Source organism: Cynocephalus volans, chromosome 5 (assembly GCF_027409185.1).
Source record: "Cynocephalus volans isolate mCynVol1 chromosome 5, mCynVol1.pri, whole genome shotgun sequence".
Taxonomy (NCBI): domain Eukaryota; kingdom Metazoa; phylum Chordata; class Mammalia; order Dermoptera; family Cynocephalidae; genus Cynocephalus; species Cynocephalus volans.
Window position 1 is genome coordinate 39,219,595 of NC_084464.1, and position 21,037 is coordinate 39,240,631.

Here is a 21,037-nt window from a genome sequence, read left to right on the forward strand (position 1 = left end):
TATATTGTAACCATGTAAATCACCAGCTGTTTCTGCTCTGTTTTCACCTAGACCAAAGTGCTGATTTTACATAAGCTTTCCAATCTCCCACTCTTTCTTCAATGTACTTAAGAGTGTCCAGGACTATTGGAAGACCGGTTGTCCATAGGCAATGAATCACTGGGGGCTGGAAGTTAGCGTGTGACTATACCTCGGAAGAAGCACACTGAGTTCCAGTTGGGAAGACTCGAGCGCTGGAGCTCAGATCACAGCCTGCTAACAGGAGCCGGCGGCCGCTCGCTCGGTGTTTACTGACGTGTTTATTGTTTGTTCGGAACGCTGATGCTCATGCTTACGCGGTGAGGACTCTCGTCCCAGTGCTCTTGACTGTCCAGGCGGCAGGAGAGGACGACTTTTTTTTTTTTTAACCAAACACTCATTTTACCTGAAGATTTCTGTTCAACTCATAAAACCGACTTTCTTGTTTCTTGTAAGCTAGACAATGTAAGTATTAACCCTGGTTTGTGCTCTTTCGTGTCTATAAAGCGAAAAAAAAAAGGCAGAGCAGTTGTGTAGTCGTGGCCGAGTGGTTAAGGCGATGGACTAGAAATCCATTGGGGTCTCCCCGCGCAGGTTCGAATCCTGCCGACTACGGAAGCGCTCCCCTCCTTTTACGGAGCGAAGACAATCGGAAATTGGTAGAAAGAAGAAATTGAGCTCGGTCATATTGTACAAAATTCTGACTGAACCTGTCCGCTACCTCGCCCACACCAAAACTCCACTGCAAGGGGGAAAGGAAGTTATTAATAGTTTTTAAATTAAGTTTAAAGGTGCCTTAATAAGCAGAGTCCTAGTCATTTTCCCTTCAGCGGAGCCTCCGCACGGTTACCGGGGACGCCTCGCGTTTGCCTGCCTTCCAAACCCACTTGAAGCCTGTACTTAGACAACTCTTGTGCTTTCTTCCCCCACGGAAATGAGCCCTATTCAGAGGTCACAGTCTCCGGTCGATTAGCAGAGAGATTCTGTGGAATCAACGGTTCAATTGCTTTGGTCGCCGGGTTTCGCTGCTTGCAAATCTACTAGAAGAAACACTGTCAAAGAAATGGATGCCATCACTGTCCGTGGAGCAGACTGTCCTGCCCTGCCCCGCAGTAAGGACAGGGCTGGAGCGAGACATGGTTGTCGTGGACGAGGCCTAGGGGTTCAAAGGTAGTCTTGCTAACTGTAACCAACATAGTAGAACACAAAACATAGTGGACCAAAAGAATATGGACAATAGTGCTTAACTTTATTAGATGCAGTCAAGAGAGCAGTGGTACATATTTCTACTTTGGCATAGTGGTGAGTATCCTCGCCTGTCATGCTATAAGGCCAGGGTTTGAGTCCCCGAGCCAGAGGTTAAAGCTCTCGGTTTTGCTGCTTCAGTCCTTCTCCACTCCAACCCCTCCCTCCCTCACTTCCCTGACTCCCAGTACCATCTGCTCTGATCACAGAAACATTTCAGTACAATTCTAAGACCTCAAAGCCACTGCTACTTTAAGGCCAAGGAAAGAATTAGGTTTAAATGACGGGATTTAAAATACTCATTTGAAAGTTAGTAAGAATATGGTTGTCTGGCATTTGCCTTCCATTTGCATGTAGAAAGAACTGCTGGGGCAGTATACCAAGAAGTTAAAAAAGCCATGTAGAGGTGATCCACGTCCTCCATCTTCGTGGCATGAAGACATCCACATGGCCCATGGGGGCTTTTGTGTGCTCCATCCACCTGCACTGGTTGACCTGCGCAACTATAATCAAGCGTTTGCAGGAAGATGACAAAGTGGTTACAGACTTAGGAGAAAAAGAGACCCCCAAGTTCCAAGAGGAATGTCAACATTGCTGCTTTCAACAATGTCTGAAGCTCCTGGCAATGTGCTTGTGAATGTATGCCAGACTTAATGAAATAAAAACTGAGCTTTTTAAAAGGAAAAACAAAACAAAAACAAAAAACAAAATAAAACAAAACTATTATTAAGCCATAGCAAGCAAGGCAGCATGGTACTTGCTGAGGGCTGGACAAATAGATCAATGGAGCAGAAGAATGCATCCTAAACAGATTAATTCATACAGTCACTTGATGACTCTTCAGTGCACTAGGGAAAGATCATTTTTTTCAGTAAACTGAAATTCAATAAATTAGTGGCTCAGTTGGCTTTATAAAAATAAATTAATCACAACATATACAAAAATCAATCAGACGAAACATAAAGCAGTAATGCTTCTGAAAGATAATATAGGACAATATCCTAAGGTGACTTGGGTGTATGCAAGAATGTCTAAAACGCAGCTCAAAAAATAGTCACCACAGAAGAAAATATATATATGTGTATATATTAGACTTCACCAACAGTAGAAACTTTTGTTCATTACCAGCCACCATTAAGCACATACTAGTGAGTCTTAAGGAAAATATTTACATTACATATGCCTAACAAAGGACTTGTGTCCAGAATACAGATTTAGATATAGGTGTATAGACATAGATAGATGTGAATAAGAAAAATGAATAAGAGAAGGACAGACAATCCAGTAGAAAAAGAAAATGGCAATACAGTTCAACAGGTCCTTTACAAAAGAGGATATCAAAATAACCAATAAATACATGAAAGGGTGCTCTTCTAGTCATCAGAAAAAGTGAAAATTAAAACAAATTCCACTACTGTATTAAGGTTCTCCAGAAAAACGGAACCAATAGAATGTGTATATACAGAGAATAAAGATTTATTTTAAGGAATTGGCTCAAGTATACTCGAAGGGATACCTGTTCTCTAATGTTCATTGCAGCACTATTTACAATAGCTAATAGTTGGAACCAGCCCAAATGTCCATCATCAGATGAGTGGATATGGAAAATGTGGAATATCTACACAATGGAATACTACTCTGCTATAAAAAAGAATGAAATACTACCATTTGCAACAACATGGGTGAACCTAGAGAGAATTATATTAAGTGAAACAAGTCAGGCCCAGAAAGAGAAATATCACATGTTCTCACTTATTTGTGGGAGCTAAAAATAAATAAATAAATACACAAATAAACTGGAGGAGAGGGAAGAAGACACAACAATTACATTCCTTGAAGTTGAAATGACAAGTGAACAGATATGAGGTTGTTGAGAGGGAGTTTTCAGTAATGGGCCACAGTAATCAACTACATTGTATATTGATAAAATAAAATAAAATTTGAGAAAGAAAGAAAGAAAGAAGGAAAGAAAGAAAGAAAGAAAGAAAGAAAGAAAGAAAGAAAGAAAGAAAGAAAGAAAGAAAGAAAGAAAGAAAGAAAGAAAGAAAGAAAGAATTGGCTCATGATTATGGAGGCTGGCAAGTCTAAAATCTGTAGAGTAGGGCTGATGGACTAGCTCAGTTAGTTAGAGCACAGCCTTGTAACACCAAGGTCAGAGGTTCAGATCCCCATAATGGGCAGCAGCCAAATAAATAAAAATAAAAAATAAAATCTGCAGGGTGGACCTGCAGGCTTAAGACTGAGAAAGAACTGATGATGCAGTTCAACATGAAGTCCTTCTGCTGGCAGAAAGTCCTCTTGCTGGGGGAGTGAGGGATGCGGGTCAATCTGCTGTCCTATTTAGGCCTTCAACTGACTGGGTGAGGCTCACTCACATTACGTAGGGCAATCTGCTTTACTCAAAGTCCAACAATTTATATGTTGAACTCATCCAAAAACGCCCTCACAGAAATGTCCAGAAAAATGTTTGACCAAATATCTGGGCACTGTGACCCAGTCAAGCTGACATGTAAAATTAACCATCACAACTATTTACCTACTATAAAGGTTAAAATAAAATAATAAAAGACAGATAATACCAAGTGTTATCAAGGATATGAAGCAACTAGATTCTCCTATGTGCGAGTGTAAATTGGTTCAATCACTTAAGAAAATGATTTGGCATTATATACTAATGCTCAAACACGTACATTTACTATAACTTTGCAATTCCATCCATAAATATATCTACCCAGCAAAAATACCTGTTTACGTTCACTGAAAGACATGTACAAGAATATTCATGCCACCACTATTTACAATAGCTAGAACTGGAAACAATCCACATACCTTTGTGGAGGAGGTGAACTTTAAGAAATACCTTGGTTAGCTCAGTTGGTTAATGCGCAGCCTTGTAACACAAAGGTCATTTGACACAAAGGTCAAGGGTTCAGATTCCCATACTGGCTATCTCATATTTTTTAAAAAAAGGAAAAAAAATAATGCCCTGACATTTGAGGATGATTTTCAAGAGTGGAGATAGTGGAAAGATTCCTGTCAGAACGAGAGTAAGAGCACTGAGGGGTTTCTGTGACTGAGGAAGCTCAAAATGACAGTAGCCAAAAGGGGTTATTTGGCACCCAGATAATTTCTCTTTTGTTCCATTTCTTCCATCTCTTAGCTTTCCTCCTATTGCTTCTTATCCATCTTCTTGTTTTTGAACAGGTTCTCTGCTTCTTCCTGGACCTTTTATTTCCAAGTTTCTTCAGGATGGAAACCAAAGTATTAAGTCTCTGAATTTGCACTTTGTTTCCCAAATATATTATAAAGCCCAGATAAATGTTTTTCATCCCTGAATGTTCTGGAGAAGGTAGGAAGAACAGATGGACTGGAGTACTTCTCCTGGGAGTCTGTAAGCTGTAAGATGGAGGCATTTAATACCATGGGTACTAACAGGAAACTGTGCAACCAAATTTGCAAGCTTTTCTCCAACTGATCTAATTTTCATTTTTTATTTCAAAATTGTTTACAAATCTGTGTTGTTTAACTATCTTTTCTAGTCATCTTTGAGCCAAAACAGATGAATCATGAAGCAAGAAACCAAAACTTGCAAATGTCATGCTATGAGACAAACAGCAGATAAAGTGTACCAAACCACGATGTGCAAGACAAACTACCAAAGCTCAACCTTATATATTTCATGGTAATACCATAGTAAAGGTAATTCTGCATGGACTCCTGTTCCAAAAATAACATCACTTGGCTGTTCCAGTCATTTGCTCAGTTTACAAATTCTGATCACTCAAAACAGACCTCGTTTAGTAATTTCTGCTCTAAAATCATCCTATAACTAGCCCTGGCTCCCCAAACTCTTATCCTCTTCCCTCTCCCCTTTGAGACACTACTGAAACTCTTTTATTTTTTGTCTTTTTCGTGACCAGACTCAGCCAGTGAGCGCACTGGCCATTCCTATATGGGATCCGAACCCGCGGCCGGAGAGTCGCTGCGCTCCCAGCGCAGCACTCTACCAAGTGCGCCACGGGCTCGGCCCTCATTGTTCTCCTTTAACTCTCATTTACTGAAACTCTTTTAAAATGGGGCTCTCTCCTGCTCTGTAAGTTTAATAAACCCAGTTTACCAGGATCAACAGGTTTCCCTATTGGTCTTTGTAGGAGGCTTAACATGAGTTTTGCTTTTACTCTCAAGCCAGAAATATTTCTGGTCTTGGCAGCCATAGGTTAGCCTTAACATCCACTTCTTGTGGTTTAACAAATCTTTTCCACTCTTGGGTTCTGGAGGCTTAAGGCCAAGAAAACATAATTGGTAAGGTGCTCTTTATAAACTAGTCATTTATATGAAGCCACAATAACAATCACTGTTATTATTGCTCAAAAACAAGTATAGCCTCATTGCTGTTGAGTGATATTTCTTAACAAAGCACTTAATACACAATAGGCAACAACCTCATACCCCAGACTAGCAACTTAGATTAATCTACAGAGACAAAACTTTGAATGAAAGAGTCAGGTAGTGTCTTAATTTCCACTTATAGACAGTAGCAATAATCTGCCACCATACCCACCCAACTGTTTGGCTTCCTGACTATTGACACAAACCCAGGCAGAGTCCAAGCTCAGCCCTGCCACTTACTAGCTGGGTAACCTTGGTCAAATTGCTTTATTCCCATAGGCTTCAGATTCCAGATTTGTAAAATGAGGATAATAGTAGTATTTACTTTGCATGAATGTTGTAAGGATCATGTAAGTTAACATACACAAAGCCATTGGAAAAATATGTATGTAATAAGTACTTGATTAATAGGAACTGATTTAAAATTATTTCTATTGCATAAACTACACTAGGACTGAGTCTGCTAAACACTGTTTTTTTGTTTGTTTGTTTTAAATGTGGTTCCTGTGGTACTTGTGAAAAAGTGACTTCACAAACTGGTTTAAGAAAGCCCTTGGTCTAGATACCATTTTACTGTGCAGTGTTGGGCAAGTTAACTATCATCTTTAAAATGGGGCTAACATTGCCTACCCTATGGGATTGTATTTGTGATTAAATGAGATAATGCATATAATAGTAAGGGTTCAAAAACTTGTAGCTGTCAGAGTACATACTGTTTTATAAATCCCCAAATCTCTAGAATTGAAGAAATGAAGGCCTCTCCTCCACAGGAGAGCGTGGAGTCTAATTTCGCTGATTGAATTTTGCAAATTCAAGTTGGCATGGCTTGCAATTGAAGTGTAATTCCTCAAATCAGTTAAGTAATGGTCACACCACATAGATTCCTCTTCCACTGCTGTCAAGGTTTGACACAAAATGTTTGACACAAATTGGTGGAGGAAGTTATTTGACCCAGAGAAAGAGGTAAGCTGCAGCTAAAATGCAGAAGTCTCAGTCGTGGTTGCCTTTGGCATTTACGGTAGAAACAGTGGAAACCATGGTGGTCGAACCTAGGGATTTCAAGCCCATCGCCTTAAACCATAGCCGGGAGGTTCGAATAACTTACACCGGGAGGCCCAAGGGATTTCAAGTCCGTCGCCTTAACCACCTGACCACAAGCATCTACTCGCTCTGACTTGTTAAATACTTTAAAGAGGTAAGCAGTGTGCCACTCTCCGGCACCGGAGACGGTACTACTCTAATGAAAGTTGTCTCGGTGTGTGATTACTAAGTCCGGTAACGAAGAATTCCCCAGATGCACTCAGAGCTTCTTCGTCATCCAGAGCAAGTAGAAATCCAATGGAGGAAGGTAGAATTCAAAGAAGCATTCCGAGACAAGAGATTTGAATTTTCTCTACCCCAGAACTCCTGTCGCTAGCCACACTTACCGCACCTGTTCACGGATATTTGCGAGAAACCGGCAGGGAGGGATTTTGGAGCTGAAGGAGAGGGCCCAGTAGCTTCCAACCTGCAAATGCCAATGAGACAGCAAAGCGACTGGAAGAAATTTGAGAGAAGCAGAAATTTTGGAGTAATCCACATTTGCTTCCAGCATTGAATACTAAAGCAGAAATACCTTCGATGGCTTTAAATTGCTTTGTCCTTTCCCTGCCTTAAAGAACTGGTTCAAAGTTCTATTGGTGTACAGTCGAGCTAGGCATCTATAATTTACAGTAATTTGCTGCATGTTATTGGATGGCTGGAAGAGAGGAGATCAAATTCCTCATTACAAAGAAATGATTAAGGTAATGATGAATATGCTAATTACCCCAATTTGATCATGACACATTGTACATGTGTATTGACATTCAACTCTGTACCTCATAAATATGTATAATCAATACATTTCAATTAAAAAAATTCTCGGAATAACGCCTGAGTGCTATTTTTATTCCAGTTTTACAAATGAGTGAACTAATGGGGGTTAAGTGCCTTGCCCAAGGTCATGGAACTAGGATCTAAAAGCAACTGGACAGTTGCTGCTAGGAAATTTGAATTCAGTTTAGGGAGGGTTTGGGGCAGTAAACTGCTGTTTGTTTGTTTCTTTGTCTTAATAGTCCTTGTCAATTCATTTGGCTTTTAAAACTGTGTAGTGTGAAAACTTATTATAATAATAATGACATGAGAAATAATTTGGGAGAGTGGGGTCCAAAACCAGCTATAATGATGAAGGTTGTGGCTGGGAGAGACTGCCTCTCTGAAACTCAGAGTTTGAGAATTAGTCCTTAATTAATGAATGCATATATTGCATTTTTTGGAGGGATGTGCTTTTCTTGTTTGTACAGAACAGAATCAACACTAAATAAATCATTAAATTTCTCTGTAACAAATTATCTCACAGAGGTTCAGTTACCCTGTGATAAAAACATGTTTGTCCCTCTCCATTCTGTCTCAGCTACTTATATCTGAGTCAAGTCTCCCCAAATTTCATTGTCAGGAATCTGCCCTGGGAGAGCATTCTGAGGACTGGTGTAATTACTATCTTGGCTATAGCCGTGGGTGCACCTGTGACCTAACTTACAACACTAAGATTCATGAAAAGTTTGGCCACAATTAAAAGATGATTTTACTTTAGTAGTATGATGCTTGATTTCTATTTATAGAATTTGTTTCTTATTAGTTAAAAATTAGGTTAGATGACATAGAGGAAAATATCAAATGTAGAAGATTCTTAGCCTGGGCTCCACGGACTTCAAGTGTTTAATGAACACCTTGAGAGAGTTTACAAGGTATATGTATGTATCTAGGTGTGTCTTTCTAGGAAAGGAGTTTCATAGGTTTTATTCATTATGAGCTGGAATCCAGAGTAAAAAAAATACGTCTATGAATCTTTAGCCTAATGACATCTTGATGTTGGAAATAGGAGGGAGAAGAATTTTCCATTTGCATTTTGTTTTTTGGGAAATAAATAAATGGCTATGAGTGAACATGAAGAGTCCAAACCAATTCCCATAAACTGCTGCCAGCAATTCTACTGATGTGGAACTAATCTGAGTCCTGTAGTGAACACAGCAATGCTCACTGTTATACTGAGGGCAAAACACAACTGGGCTCTCCTATGCTACCGAAAGTCACCCATGTTGCTCCCTGATGTTTACAGTTCAAAGAAGACACTTGTGTCCCTAAAGCAAACAGCCTTGAGGTCCTGGCCTGATCCATGATCTCCGTCTGTCATCCAACTTTTCCTCAACTCCTCTTTTACTTTCACTGTGGTATTACTGCCAAGACAACTGGTCCATAGATTGTGCCCCTATCTTGCATCTTACATATGAAGAAGTTTGGGCCAAGGCTCCCTCCTATCATCTTCAATCCCTGCTCAAACTCAACATCTGGTTTTTATTCTTATTTGGGCTTCTCAGCTTATCTAGGCTGTTAGCTTCCAGTCACCTGCATTTTCCCTTAACTCTCTCTGTGTGGGTGTTATTTTATTTGCATTTTAAAGTCAGTATCTCATCACTATAAATGAAAATCTCCAAGGGCAAGGCCAATGCTTGGTGTCCTGCTCAATTCTGAGCACAGCAGTTGGTATGGCACAAGAATGTCTTCTTCCTAATTCCAAGTTACTTCTAGGACAGTTGTAGACTGTGCAAGTTGTGTCACTGGGTCTGATAAGGTGGCTCACAAACAAAAAAAAAGGAGGGAATTTTACTGGTGTACATTGCAAAAATTCATTTTGAAGAAATAATTTCATTTGGCCACATTTTTGTTCTTATTCCCATGAGTAATAGTTTCTACTTAATCGGGAAGATAGAACAAGGAATTCCCACATACTTCCCCCCCGAGTTTCCCCTATTATAAAATCTTACGTTAGTATGGTTACCAATAACAAACAAATAGTTGTACATTAGTATCATCTAAAATCCATACATTATTCTGATTTCTGTAGTTTTTGCCTATCTGTTCCAGGATCCTATTCGGAATACCATGTTATATTTAGTCATCGTGTCTCCTTTGGCTGTCTTGGCTGTGGCAGTTTTTCAGACGTTCCTTGATTTTGATGATCTTGACAGTTTTGAAGAGTACTTACTGGTCAGGTGTCTTGTAGAATATCCCTCAATTAGGATTTGGGTTATGGGTTTTGGGGAAGAAGACCACAGAGATAAAGTGATATTTTCATCACATTATATCAAGGCTATGTACTATCAACATGGCTTATCACTGCTGATGTTGAACTTGGTCACCTGGCCCAACGTGGTGTTTGTCAGATTTCTTCACTGCTTACGCTTTTTTCCCCTCTTTTCCATACTGTACTCTTTGGAAGGCAAACACTATGCTGAGCCCACAATTAAGGAGTGGGAAGTTATGTTATTTGGAATTCTTCTGCACAGGAGATTCCCTGAAAGACTGAGGAGGTTAGTTCTATATCAGGGAAACTGCCAGTACCAGTCTGAGAGAATTGGTTTGAAGTCTTCATGTTCATCCACAGGCATTTTATTTAATTCCCGAATGTCTCTTCTTCCCCCTTTATTTGTCTATTCAGTCATTTGTATCAGCAAGGAATCATGGATATTTATTTTCTACTTTGGGTTATAATTGAGCACAATTTTATTTATTGTTGCTCAAATTGTTTGAGCTTTGGGTAGTGCAGGCATACAATTATATATATATATATTTATATATAATTATAAATTATAATATATATAAATTATATATATATTATAAATTATAATACATATATAAATTATATAAATATAATTATAAATTATATTTATATAATTTGTGTGTATATATATATATATATATTTTTTCTTTCTTTCTTTCTTCAGAGAGCCCAGAACGTGGTACAAGCCCTAGCTCTTAGGTACGCTCCTTATAAGTCTGTTGCATGGACCTGAAGTTTTTCAAAAGCCCGCAGTGAGCTACAGTCAGGTCGAAAGTGCTCACCATCCTTGTGTTTCTTGTTCCTGAGGCTCCTGGAAATCACCTTTATTTATCCCACTTGGCAGGGGGCTTCATTCCGTCTTACTCTATGGTGAGTGAGTGGATCAGCAGTCCTAGGGGCCTGGAAGAAGACGGATCGGATGAGGTACGTGCTCATGTCTCAGAGCACTCAGCCCTGGGGGCGGGGGCCAGTTTTAACCCGGTAGTGACGGTGCCGCCTCTTTCAAGTCGGAAGGATACCATCCCGTAGTATCAAATGTCTCTATGCAATAAAAATCGTTTCCGCAAAATGCCGGTACCTCTCCTGGGATCTTGCTGGTGAGGTTCAAAACCTGATATCTGCGATGATTTACTCTTAGTCAAGACCATCTGCTTCCCTGCCCAACCCTTCGGTTTGAAAATCTAGGATCGCTTCTGTCTCCTGCCGTTTCCCTGCCATTGCTGGGGCGGCAATGAACAGTCCTGGATAAAGTCATGTATCGTTCTTGACACCAGGAAATGTTTACTGCTGAAGAATTTGGTAGAGGCTCATGGTTGCTGCCAGTAAAAGAGACCACGCCAAAGCTTCCGAAGCGAGAACAGTTAACAAAACCCTGCTTTGCAAACATTCGAGCTTTTGTCGTGCTTCACCCTTTGGTTTCCACGAGGTGGAGCCTTTCCGGGAAGAGAAGCCTCTCTTGGGTGTCCTGCTTTCCCGCCGCCCTCTCCCCGCCCCTGGGGGCAACGCCACGAAGAACCGGGACTGATTGGCACAAATAAAGTCATTCACAATTTACGTGCCACGAAATTAAATTTTCAAAAATGTCCCTAGCGTTAGCAACAGAGAACGCGGAACAAACGCCCGGGAGGCAACTAGCCCGACTGAACCTCCAGCAACGCGATCATCAGCGCAGCTTGGCTGGTGAGGAGTTGGAACCACTTGTCTCCGGCGTCGGAGCAGCCTGGCCAAGGGCTGCCGAACGGAGACCGTGGGCCGGAAGAGCTGCAGAAGGCAGAGGGGCGTTTGGAGTCGGGGGAGGCATGGACCCACCTTATCTATCTCTGGAAACCTAGACGCTGTTGGATTTTGCACGAAGAACTCTGCGCTTGAGAAAAGGAACGAGTGTCATGGTGGCAGATTGAGAAAACTAGGATGTAAATCTAGATCTTCATAAGGAAGAAAACCTGAATTAGAGAGTGGAGATACGTCCCATCAGGAGGGGGTGTTGTGGAAGCGGACCAACGTGGGGTTCCATGGTGTAATGGTTAGCACTCTGGACTCTGAATCCAGCGATCCGAGTTCAAATCTCGGTGGAACCTAGGGATTTTCTTTTCTCTCTCCGTTTTAGAGATGATTGTTAGGAAATTTCCGGTTCATATGAGCCCAGAGTGTGACACGGATTCTGCGTGAGCACCACTGACTCCCTACTGTGTGTTCAGAACCGGGGACCGTTCCTCCTACCTCCTCGCTTCTTCTCTGCCTAACAGATATTCTGATTCAATTAGTAATTTTGAGTTGTTGAACTTTTCCTTCGGTTTATTGCTTTAGAAAATGTGGTGAACTCACTTCATCGTAGGAGCGAAAAGATCCAATAGTTTTGAGGGAGAGGAAAGATTCTCACGAATATATCTTTTCGCCCAGAGAGAAAGAGGTTTTATAATGCCTGCTAGGTACCATCACCAGAATTTATAGGTGTTACATTTTCACTGAGAAATAAAGATTTGTGAAAATCTGTTTGTACTTTAAATAAAAAGTTACTTGAACTCTCTCTGGTATTTGAACACTATTGGATCCCCATGTGAAAACTTGAAGCACTATCAACAGAATAAATATCCAGATACATCTTCTAAGTGTTTCCATGGAATTTCTTTGGTCATTTCTATGACATTAATCCACCACACAGAATTGCTGTCTACACTGACTATGTCCCATAGGAACCATAGGCAGAACTTTAAAATTGTATTCTGGAATGTCTCTGTGATCATTTTATCTTGATAAAACTAATGTCTCCTATTGTAAGGTACTTCATTTTCCTGTAAATGTGTGGATTTGTCGGAATTTAAGGCAAGACAAAGAAGTTACAGGGTCCTTCAAGAAGTATGTCTGAAGTGCTTTCCTCGGTTTGATCTCAGCTATTAATATTTATTAAAATTATACATTTTTATTTCTGACACAGGGTATTAGGCAATATATAATCTTATGGGTCTTACTTTCTTCCTTAAATACATGTATTATATTGCTAAAATTAATCATTACTTTTTTTATATGTAGCTGCCATTTATTCATTTCACGTTAGTTGCTGTAAGATTATAATACTCTAATGTTTGAATATACCACAGTTCATTCATTTACCTTTCTGTTAATGGGAAACCTACAGAGTTGTATATAATAAGAATTTGATTTTGAATTATGTAAGCTCTTGGCCCACAAGAAATTTAAAATTGTTTTAGGGCAAAGGAAATCCATGATTCTGTAACTATACGTTTAGCTGAGAATTTATCACTTTGAGCTGTCATTTTCTTCCTCCAAATGCTTCAGCCCATAATGATCTTCAGACTTTTATATTATACTATCCAGTCCTAATTCCTCATGCATTTCCTTGCATTAACTGCTAGCAGAATCATGCTCCCCAACATGGAATGCCATTGCTAGGCCCTATGCCACCACTGCCTCTAAAAGCTTCAATATGTTTCTGCATCTAGCAGATATCTATTCTTTCATTCTTACCAGGGAGCAATTCTGTGTAAGACTTATTTGACATGTTTCTTCTTTCAGAAGTCTTGCCTTGGTATATATCTGGTGAACCTTAGGCCACATGCCTGTGTCCTAACTGCACAGAAGACTAGGAAATTGTGTTCGTCAGTTTGGGCTGCTATCACAAATACCATAAGTTGTGTGGCTTAAACAGCAAACACTTATTTCTCACAGTTCTGAAGACTGGGAAATCCAAGATCAAGGTGCTGGCAGATTCTATGTCTAGTGTTGGCAGATTCCCTTTTCCTGGTTCGCAGACTGCCGCCGCCCTCTTGCTATATCTTCACATGGCAAAGACAGATCATTTCTCTCCTATCACTTCTTATATTAGCACTAATGCCATTCATGAAGGTTCCACCCACATGCTCTAATTACCTCCCAAAGCTCTCACCTCCAAATATCAGAGCATTGAGGATTAAGACCTCAAAACATTAATTTGATGGAGACACAGACATTCAGTCCATAGAAGAAATTTAGTTATGATTGCTCCCTTGAGGACACACAATTCATTGCTAGGAGTTTCTCCCTAGTTATAAGAAATCTTAGCCATATTAGACTACTGTGTTCATCAATATGACTATCATCTATAATTCCTTTTTCATAACATCAAAATTTTCTTTTGTTATTTTTCTTTTCCATTATGATTCACCCACAGAATTTATTCTAAGGGAACATTCTTAAACATGGCAAATAAAAGAATTAGTTCCTTAGGAACTAAATTATGAAGAAGCTAACTTTAAAAATAAATAATAGAACCATAAAGGAAAAATGCCTTTATTGATATTAAAATTTCAAATATAGTTTGAACAGTAGATATAACAAAGGTGATGAATAGATTAGTGAACAAGTAATTGGAACTGATGAATTAATGGGAGGCAAAAAGCTTTAAAGAACAGGAACATTCAGAAATATATGAGAGGGCTGGCCTGTGGCTCACTCGGGAGAGTGCGGTGCTGATAACACCTAAGGCCACGGGTTCGGATCCTATATAGGGATGGCCGGTTCGCTCACTGGCTGAACGTGGTGCTGACAACACCAAGTCAAGGGTTAAGATCCCCTTACCAGTCATCTTTTAAAAAAAACGAAAGAAAGAAAGAAATATATGAGAACATTTAAAGAAACAGTGAATACATAAAACAGCATTGTTAAAATATTACTAATGACTAACTTTGGAGATGTAAAAACAAAATGGAACTGAAATGGTAGGCAATGATAATATATGAAATGGAATGTTGCAATCAGGGTCAAATTATACTAGAGTCATGTATCATGATAAAAAATTAAAGATAAAGTTATAATTCATGCAAATACTGAATGAATGAGTGTAAAATCAGTATTTGTCTGAGGTCATGGCCAAAGCTACACAGTAGCCTTTTGTGATATATAAAATGCCAGGCATAAAAATAATTAAGAAATTTTATTGAAAATTAAAAATTATTAGCATTTTAATTAATGATTATATATTAATATACTGAATTATAATATAATAAAATTTTAGTAGTCAAAATTTAAAAGATTGATATTATTGTGTATCACCGTCATTTACTAGATTTTTCTTTAGTCACTCCACTGCATATTTGGGTCAAAAAATAAAAGCCCACTTTCTTTCTTTATTTTTATTTTAACATTTACCTGTACATATTTGTGGGGTAGAGTGTTGTTTCAATACATGCATATACTGCACAATGATTCACTTAGGATAGATAGCGTAGTTTTGAACCCATAGAAGGCCACTTTCACCTTAAATGGACCTCATTTGTTTCTAACCATTTCTTCTTTTCTTCCTATACTTTACTACACTTGCATAAATGAACATTTATCATAATACAAATTTTTTAGTTTTTCCTCCTTGTGAAAACTTAATATGGCAAAATATGGAAATGAAGAATCAAAACATAATCACAACTTTATTATTCCTCATTTTATTCTTTTTTTTTTCTGCAGCCGGCCGGTGAGGAGATCTGAACACTTGACCTTGGTGCCTCATTGTATTTTAATGTAAATATTAAAAACATTTGTTGGGAGTAAAAATGTATGATGGAGCTGCCGGTTAGCTGGTTAGAGCACGGTGTTGATACCATCAAGGTCAAGGGTTCAGATCCCCTTACCAACCAGCTGCCAAAAATACCCAAAAAACAAAGAAATGTATGATGTTCCTCCTATAGCTATCTACTTAAATCATTCTGTCTTAATATTTATATTAACCTCCTTATATTAATTCCATTTTTATTAATTCTTCATATTACATAAAATACACATATCCGGTTTTTGTAAATTATTAATTATTGAAGCATTTTACCCCTGAAATGATGAAAATCCATTCATATTTCAATTGATTGATAGTATTTCAACATATAGAGCACTTAAGGAGATTTTCGCTCTGTGCTTAACAGCTAGAATTCTTATTTTTGTTTTTAAATGACTATACTATTCAAATAGTAACAATAAACCTGAATGATATGCCTTGTTCATATCACTGACAGTTTTACAGTGGTTGATATGATGGTAAATAACACAATCTTTTGATTGTTAATTAAATTTGGGCTAGGATTTCAGAAATTATATTGAAGTAGGCACCTGACTATATGACTTTCATTCTTACTTGGGGGTATGGGGGTGGGGAGGTTCTTTACAGCCTGGGGTAATGAGTCTTAGCTCTTCTTCCATCTTCCCAGAAGTGGAAGTCCCTAGAAAAGGAGTTTTCTTTAACTCCACTGAATACAAATAATTAACCCCCAAATCACAAATCATAAGGCTAAACATAAAATTTTAAAGATATAAAACTTTTAGAAAAAGAGTCAGGCTTAGGTCCAGGAACTTGTCAAAAGATCATGGCTTCCTTTCAGGGAAGTGCTCTCAGCCTCCTGTTCATCCATCGTTGCTTATTTTGATTATATATTATGCAGCACAGACATTAACTTCCTGTTTGACCTTTGCAGACACCGTGGGCTATTAACTATCTTCATAGCTCTATAGGTTAAGTCCCCTTAGCTAAGTTTAAATAACCAGCTAATTATTGTTATTGTATGGGTTGTCACCTGTGAAGGTTAATTCTAGGTGTCAACTTGGTTAGATGAACGAATGCTGAGAAACTTGGTAAAGCTATGTTTGTGGGTGTGTCCGTGAGGGTGTTTCCAGCAGAGATGAGTATAAAAGTCTGACTGGACTGGGTGGGAAAGACCCACCCTCAATGTGTTGGGAACCATCCAACCTACTGGGGGTCCAGAGAAAATAAAAGACAGAGGAAAGAGGTGAAGCTCTCTCTCTCGATCTGCTGGAGCTGGGATACACTCTTCTCTCCTGTCCGTTGACATCAGAGCTCGAGACTCTTCAGCTTTTGGGTTCCAGAACTTATACCAAGGACACCATCAACTTCCTTGGTTTTGAGGCCTTTGGACTTGGACTGAGCCACGCTACCGGCACCCAGTTTATAGACGGCCTATCATGGGAATTTTCTTCATAGTCACGTGAGCTAATTCCCCTGATAAATCCCTCTCATATAATTATAACATATCCTATTGATTCTGTCTCTCTGGAGAACCCTGACTAATACATCACCCATGATCCCAACTTACAAACACATGAGTCATCACACAGAAATTTCACAAAGTTATCTTTAAAGATTTTTAACACATCTATCTCTAAAACTCATATAAAAAATGGAAATTTTTAGCAGTCCTATGCCACTTTGTACCAGACCCCCCACAGCGCTCAAGATGGGGTCCTTCTTGCCAGCTTGGCAGTGAGTGATATAGTTGCCAAATCACACTTTGCCATCTGCTTTCACGGACCTGTTCTGATACCAGCTGCGCAAGTGTGGGATCTCTGGAAAGCAAACACTAAGATGGTGTTAAAGTGCAAGAGATTTATTGGCAGTAATGCCTGTTAGAACAAACAGAGGAAAGAGAGAAGATGTATGCAGGGAAAGCTTTCAGGCCATGATGTGGGTCTGGCATCTGCAAAAGGAGAGAAAAAAGGAGGATTTAACAGGAAAAGCCTAGGATTTTGGTGCAGCTCTGAGAGAGTCTTGTCCAACCTAACGGGAAGCTTATGAAAACTGCCCATAGATGAGACCTGGGTCAAGCAGAAATGGCCAGGCTTCAGTGTATGCCCAGTGTGCTCAATGGGAAGAAAAAAGGCCTCCGTGTGAACACTTGTAGAAGACGGTAAATGTGCTGCAGCATTCCCTACAATCAGAAACAAGTTCTTTCTTAAAGGGAGATCTAAGCAGCACACCTCCACAGCTGCCACACAGATTTTTAAAAACACATATTTAATGAAATTTCAGTATAGATAAAGATTATTAGAGCAAATTGATTTACCTAATTGACAAATATAAAACACTATACAGTACCCACCTAAAAATTAGAATTTTTATTATCTCCATTTTAGGGTTGAAGAAACAAAGGCCCAGAGTTCTGATATATTTTTTCTGCTACTTACTATGCCAAATTTTATCTATATGACATATTTCAGAATGCCAATTTATTATCTGTGACAGAAAAATAAACTTTATTTTGTTACAGTTAATTTTGTGTTTTTTCTGGCAGCTCCACTTAATCCAACAGATGCAGATATGCTAGCAGAAACATGGGGGTTTGACGCCTGACAGTATGAATTTATGGATATGAGTCTGTCATGGTTCATATGTTCATTTCCTGGCTGCACATTTTTGGGGAGTAGTCATTGCTGCCAAAAAATGGTACAATAGCTCTGTCTTTTTTTTTTTTAAATGTAGTCAAATTAATTCAAATTTTTTCCTGTTCAGATTAGTTCATAAAATTTTCATTATTTTACCCTAAATGGCTTGCATTTTTATTTGTATACATATTTGTTATAGACTAGTTATGAAGCGAGCATAAACAGAGTTAATTTATTGGTTCTCAGACAAGCTAGTTTGCAGTCTCTTATGGGATGAATAATATCCTCCTCAAATTCATGTGTTGAACACTTAAATCCCAGTACTTCAGAATATGACTGTTTTTGGAGATAGGACCTTTGAATAAACCAAACCTGCTGACACCTTGATCTTGAACTTCTAGGCTTCAGAACTGTGAGAAAATAAATTTCTGTTTAAGCCACTGTGGTATTTTGTTATGGCAGCTCTAGCAAACTAATACATGGTCTTTCTGGATTCATCATAGAATGGTGTTTCCCTGAAGATTTGAGGAGAACTTCTTTGTCAGAATGTACATTTGTCCTTGAAGTAGGAAAGAGTAAGATGAAGTCAGACTTATCTGGGATTCCAGAGAGCAAAAAGATCTTCCCTTTTGCTTTTTTTTCTTCCCCCCAGCAAAATTACCACTAATTCCTTGTAGTGCTGAACTTTATTTTGGGAATTCTTGTCGAGTGCACCTTTGGAAAGAGAGAGCAGAAAAATGAAGTAAAAATAAGACAAAATCCAGGTTGAAAGAGAAATTCTCATTTAATCTTAATGGATACCATTCTTCTTATTATTGTTTCCCTAAATAACTTGAAGATGAAAATGTCAAAATTTGAAGGGAAAGTCACTTTGGTTTCTTTGGACTATACCTTTAAATAGGCATATCAGCCTAGATTATCAGGACCAGTTTCTATTTTTCTACTAAACCCTTTCCTTTTTGGGTCTGACTGCCTTCCAAGCTTAACCTCTAAATTGCTAAACTTGAATTTGAATAATCAGCCACCTATCACCATTATCATTTTGCAACTCTTAGGATGAAGAAATTTACACCTATGTATTTGTAGTGAGATGGCCAAGTATTTAGGGGAGGGCTGGCTTAACCATTGTGCCCTTGATGTGTGGATTTTATACCATTCTTATTGATTTTTCTTTTAAAATCAATGCTCTGGTACCTGTGAAGTTGGCAACTGTTTTTGTTGTTGTTGTTTGTTTCCTGTAGCTTTTGTGGAATAAAATGCTCACTAATTTAGTAATCTCTAGGGCTACTTGAGAGAAAAGTTAGAATTCACAATTAACCCTCCTCACCATCTCATTTCCATAAGACACATGGAAATGTTGATGAGGGCTACATTTGCTAAACCCATTCAACTATCAAAGGAGGCTTTCTTCCCCCCACCCTCACCCCCATTTTTGTAAGGAAAGAACATTCAATGTGGAATAAGATGAACTAGGGGGCTATCCTAATTTCAATATTCAGTAATTGTGAGTATTTGAATATTTGTCTTAGTCCCTCATTTTCCTCATTTCATAATGAGGATGGTGGTACTTCACAGAGCAGACAGCAGTATGAAGTTACATACATGAAGACATTTTGTAAAACTTGACACACTAATGCAATGTTAGATATTTTACCTGGTCAATTCCTGTGCCACACTATTCCTTGTTTTTGTAAAACACTGATAACTGATTTAGCATCATCCCGGAGATTGAAGGGAAGTGAATTACTTACAAAAAACCCCACATATTTTGGTGAAGGTAGTGAGGAAATGGTAATGGGTACCTTTATTATAATTTTTTGTGCCTTTACACTTGGGATACAAATAAGCAGAAGAAAGTCACTGCCTGAAACTCATTATCCATAGTATCATTCACAGTAGCTGTGGGCTACTGGAAGTTCCAGCACATTGGCTGGACCCATCCTAGTCTAACACTAGGATAAAGGCCTGATCATGATGTGAAGAAAATTTGGTTGCAGGTAGAGTCCAGTGCCTGACCCAGAACTCAGTGGAAATCTTGGAAAAGGCAGTCAGCATTGACTGAATTGATCTGAAGTTTGTTCAAAAGGCTTAATGTCATGTGGTATGAACTTCCATCCCTCCTATACCACTTGATTACAAAAACTGCTGGATGAAGTAGTACTTTCTGTTTCCAAACACTTATTTCATAAATGAGTTTCTGTCCAACTTGCTGAGCTCACTTTGCTGCATCAAGGGGCTTTTTGTACAGTGGCATTACCTGCTATAGACCAATCAGAAGCATTTCCTTCTATGTTCTTTAAAAATTGCCATCTTGTGTAAGTAGTTATGGACAGATAGCAATGGTAATGAGTTAAAAAATCATGGAAGTCTGTTCATACAAGTTCAAATCCCCCTTACTATGGTTTCCTTGTCATTTCTCTGGATCGTGTTCTTGTCCACAAAGTGATAAGCACTGCCATGTGAAAGCTTTCTGTCTCTTTCCCTTATTTTTTTCTGTCACAGCCACGGATGGTGTGCAATTTTAGTGACTTAATTTATCCTGCTCTTGGTTGCAGATAAAACTCCTGTTTTTGTACACATTTATTGCCTGGTAAAGAGCGATTAATTAAAACAAACACAACAACTTTGCTCTGGTAGAGTGTCAATATTTCTTTCCTTGGAGTCCTCCCACTGTCTTGGTGATAACTCATATCCAGAGTCCAGCAAAAGTCTTTCTTCTTTATGCATAACTAACTATTCCTTATAGGAAGGGTTGTTTTTTGTTTTGTTTCATTTTTTTCCAGATGGCTTTAATAATCATAAGCTGATAATAGTGCTAAGAGCTGTTTCTGAAATAACAGGGAGAATACTGATGATTTTGGAATTTGAATTCAGAATCTCTAGTTTACCGAGCAAGGATTTTATCCAATCAAACCGCAGAAACAAAGGCTGTAATAGCGTGGAAAAAAAACAACCCCCCCCTCCCCCCCAAAACACTGAAAATATCTAGCATGTGAAACGTCAAACTCCAGGTTTTTAAAAAAATGGTTTTTTTTTTCTTCTAAATGTACATAACATTGCTCTTTGAGAAGAAAATACATTCTATTAAAG

At 38.7% G+C, this 21,037-nt stretch overlaps 2 protein-coding genes and 2 non-coding genes across 4 annotated transcripts in view; 3 read left to right on the forward strand and 1 right to left on the reverse strand.

Annotated features, from left to right (window-relative positions):
- Positions 1-21,037, forward strand: part of LOC134377918 (histone H4) — a 734,914-nt gene that overhangs the window by 378,931 nt on the left and 334,946 nt on the right. The window lies entirely within an intron of this gene.
- LOC134377893 (zinc finger protein 184) overlaps positions 1-21,037 on the reverse strand; it is a 944,311-nt gene that overhangs the window by 40,904 nt on the left and 882,370 nt on the right. The window lies entirely within an intron of this gene.
- On the forward strand, positions 552-633 carry TRNAS-AGA (transfer RNA serine (anticodon AGA)). Its single transcript has one exon. It is a non-coding gene; the product is annotated as a tRNA-Ser (tRNA).
- TRNAQ-CUG (transfer RNA glutamine (anticodon CUG)) lies at positions 11,800-11,871 on the forward strand. The gene has a single exon. It is a non-coding gene; the product is annotated as a tRNA-Gln (tRNA).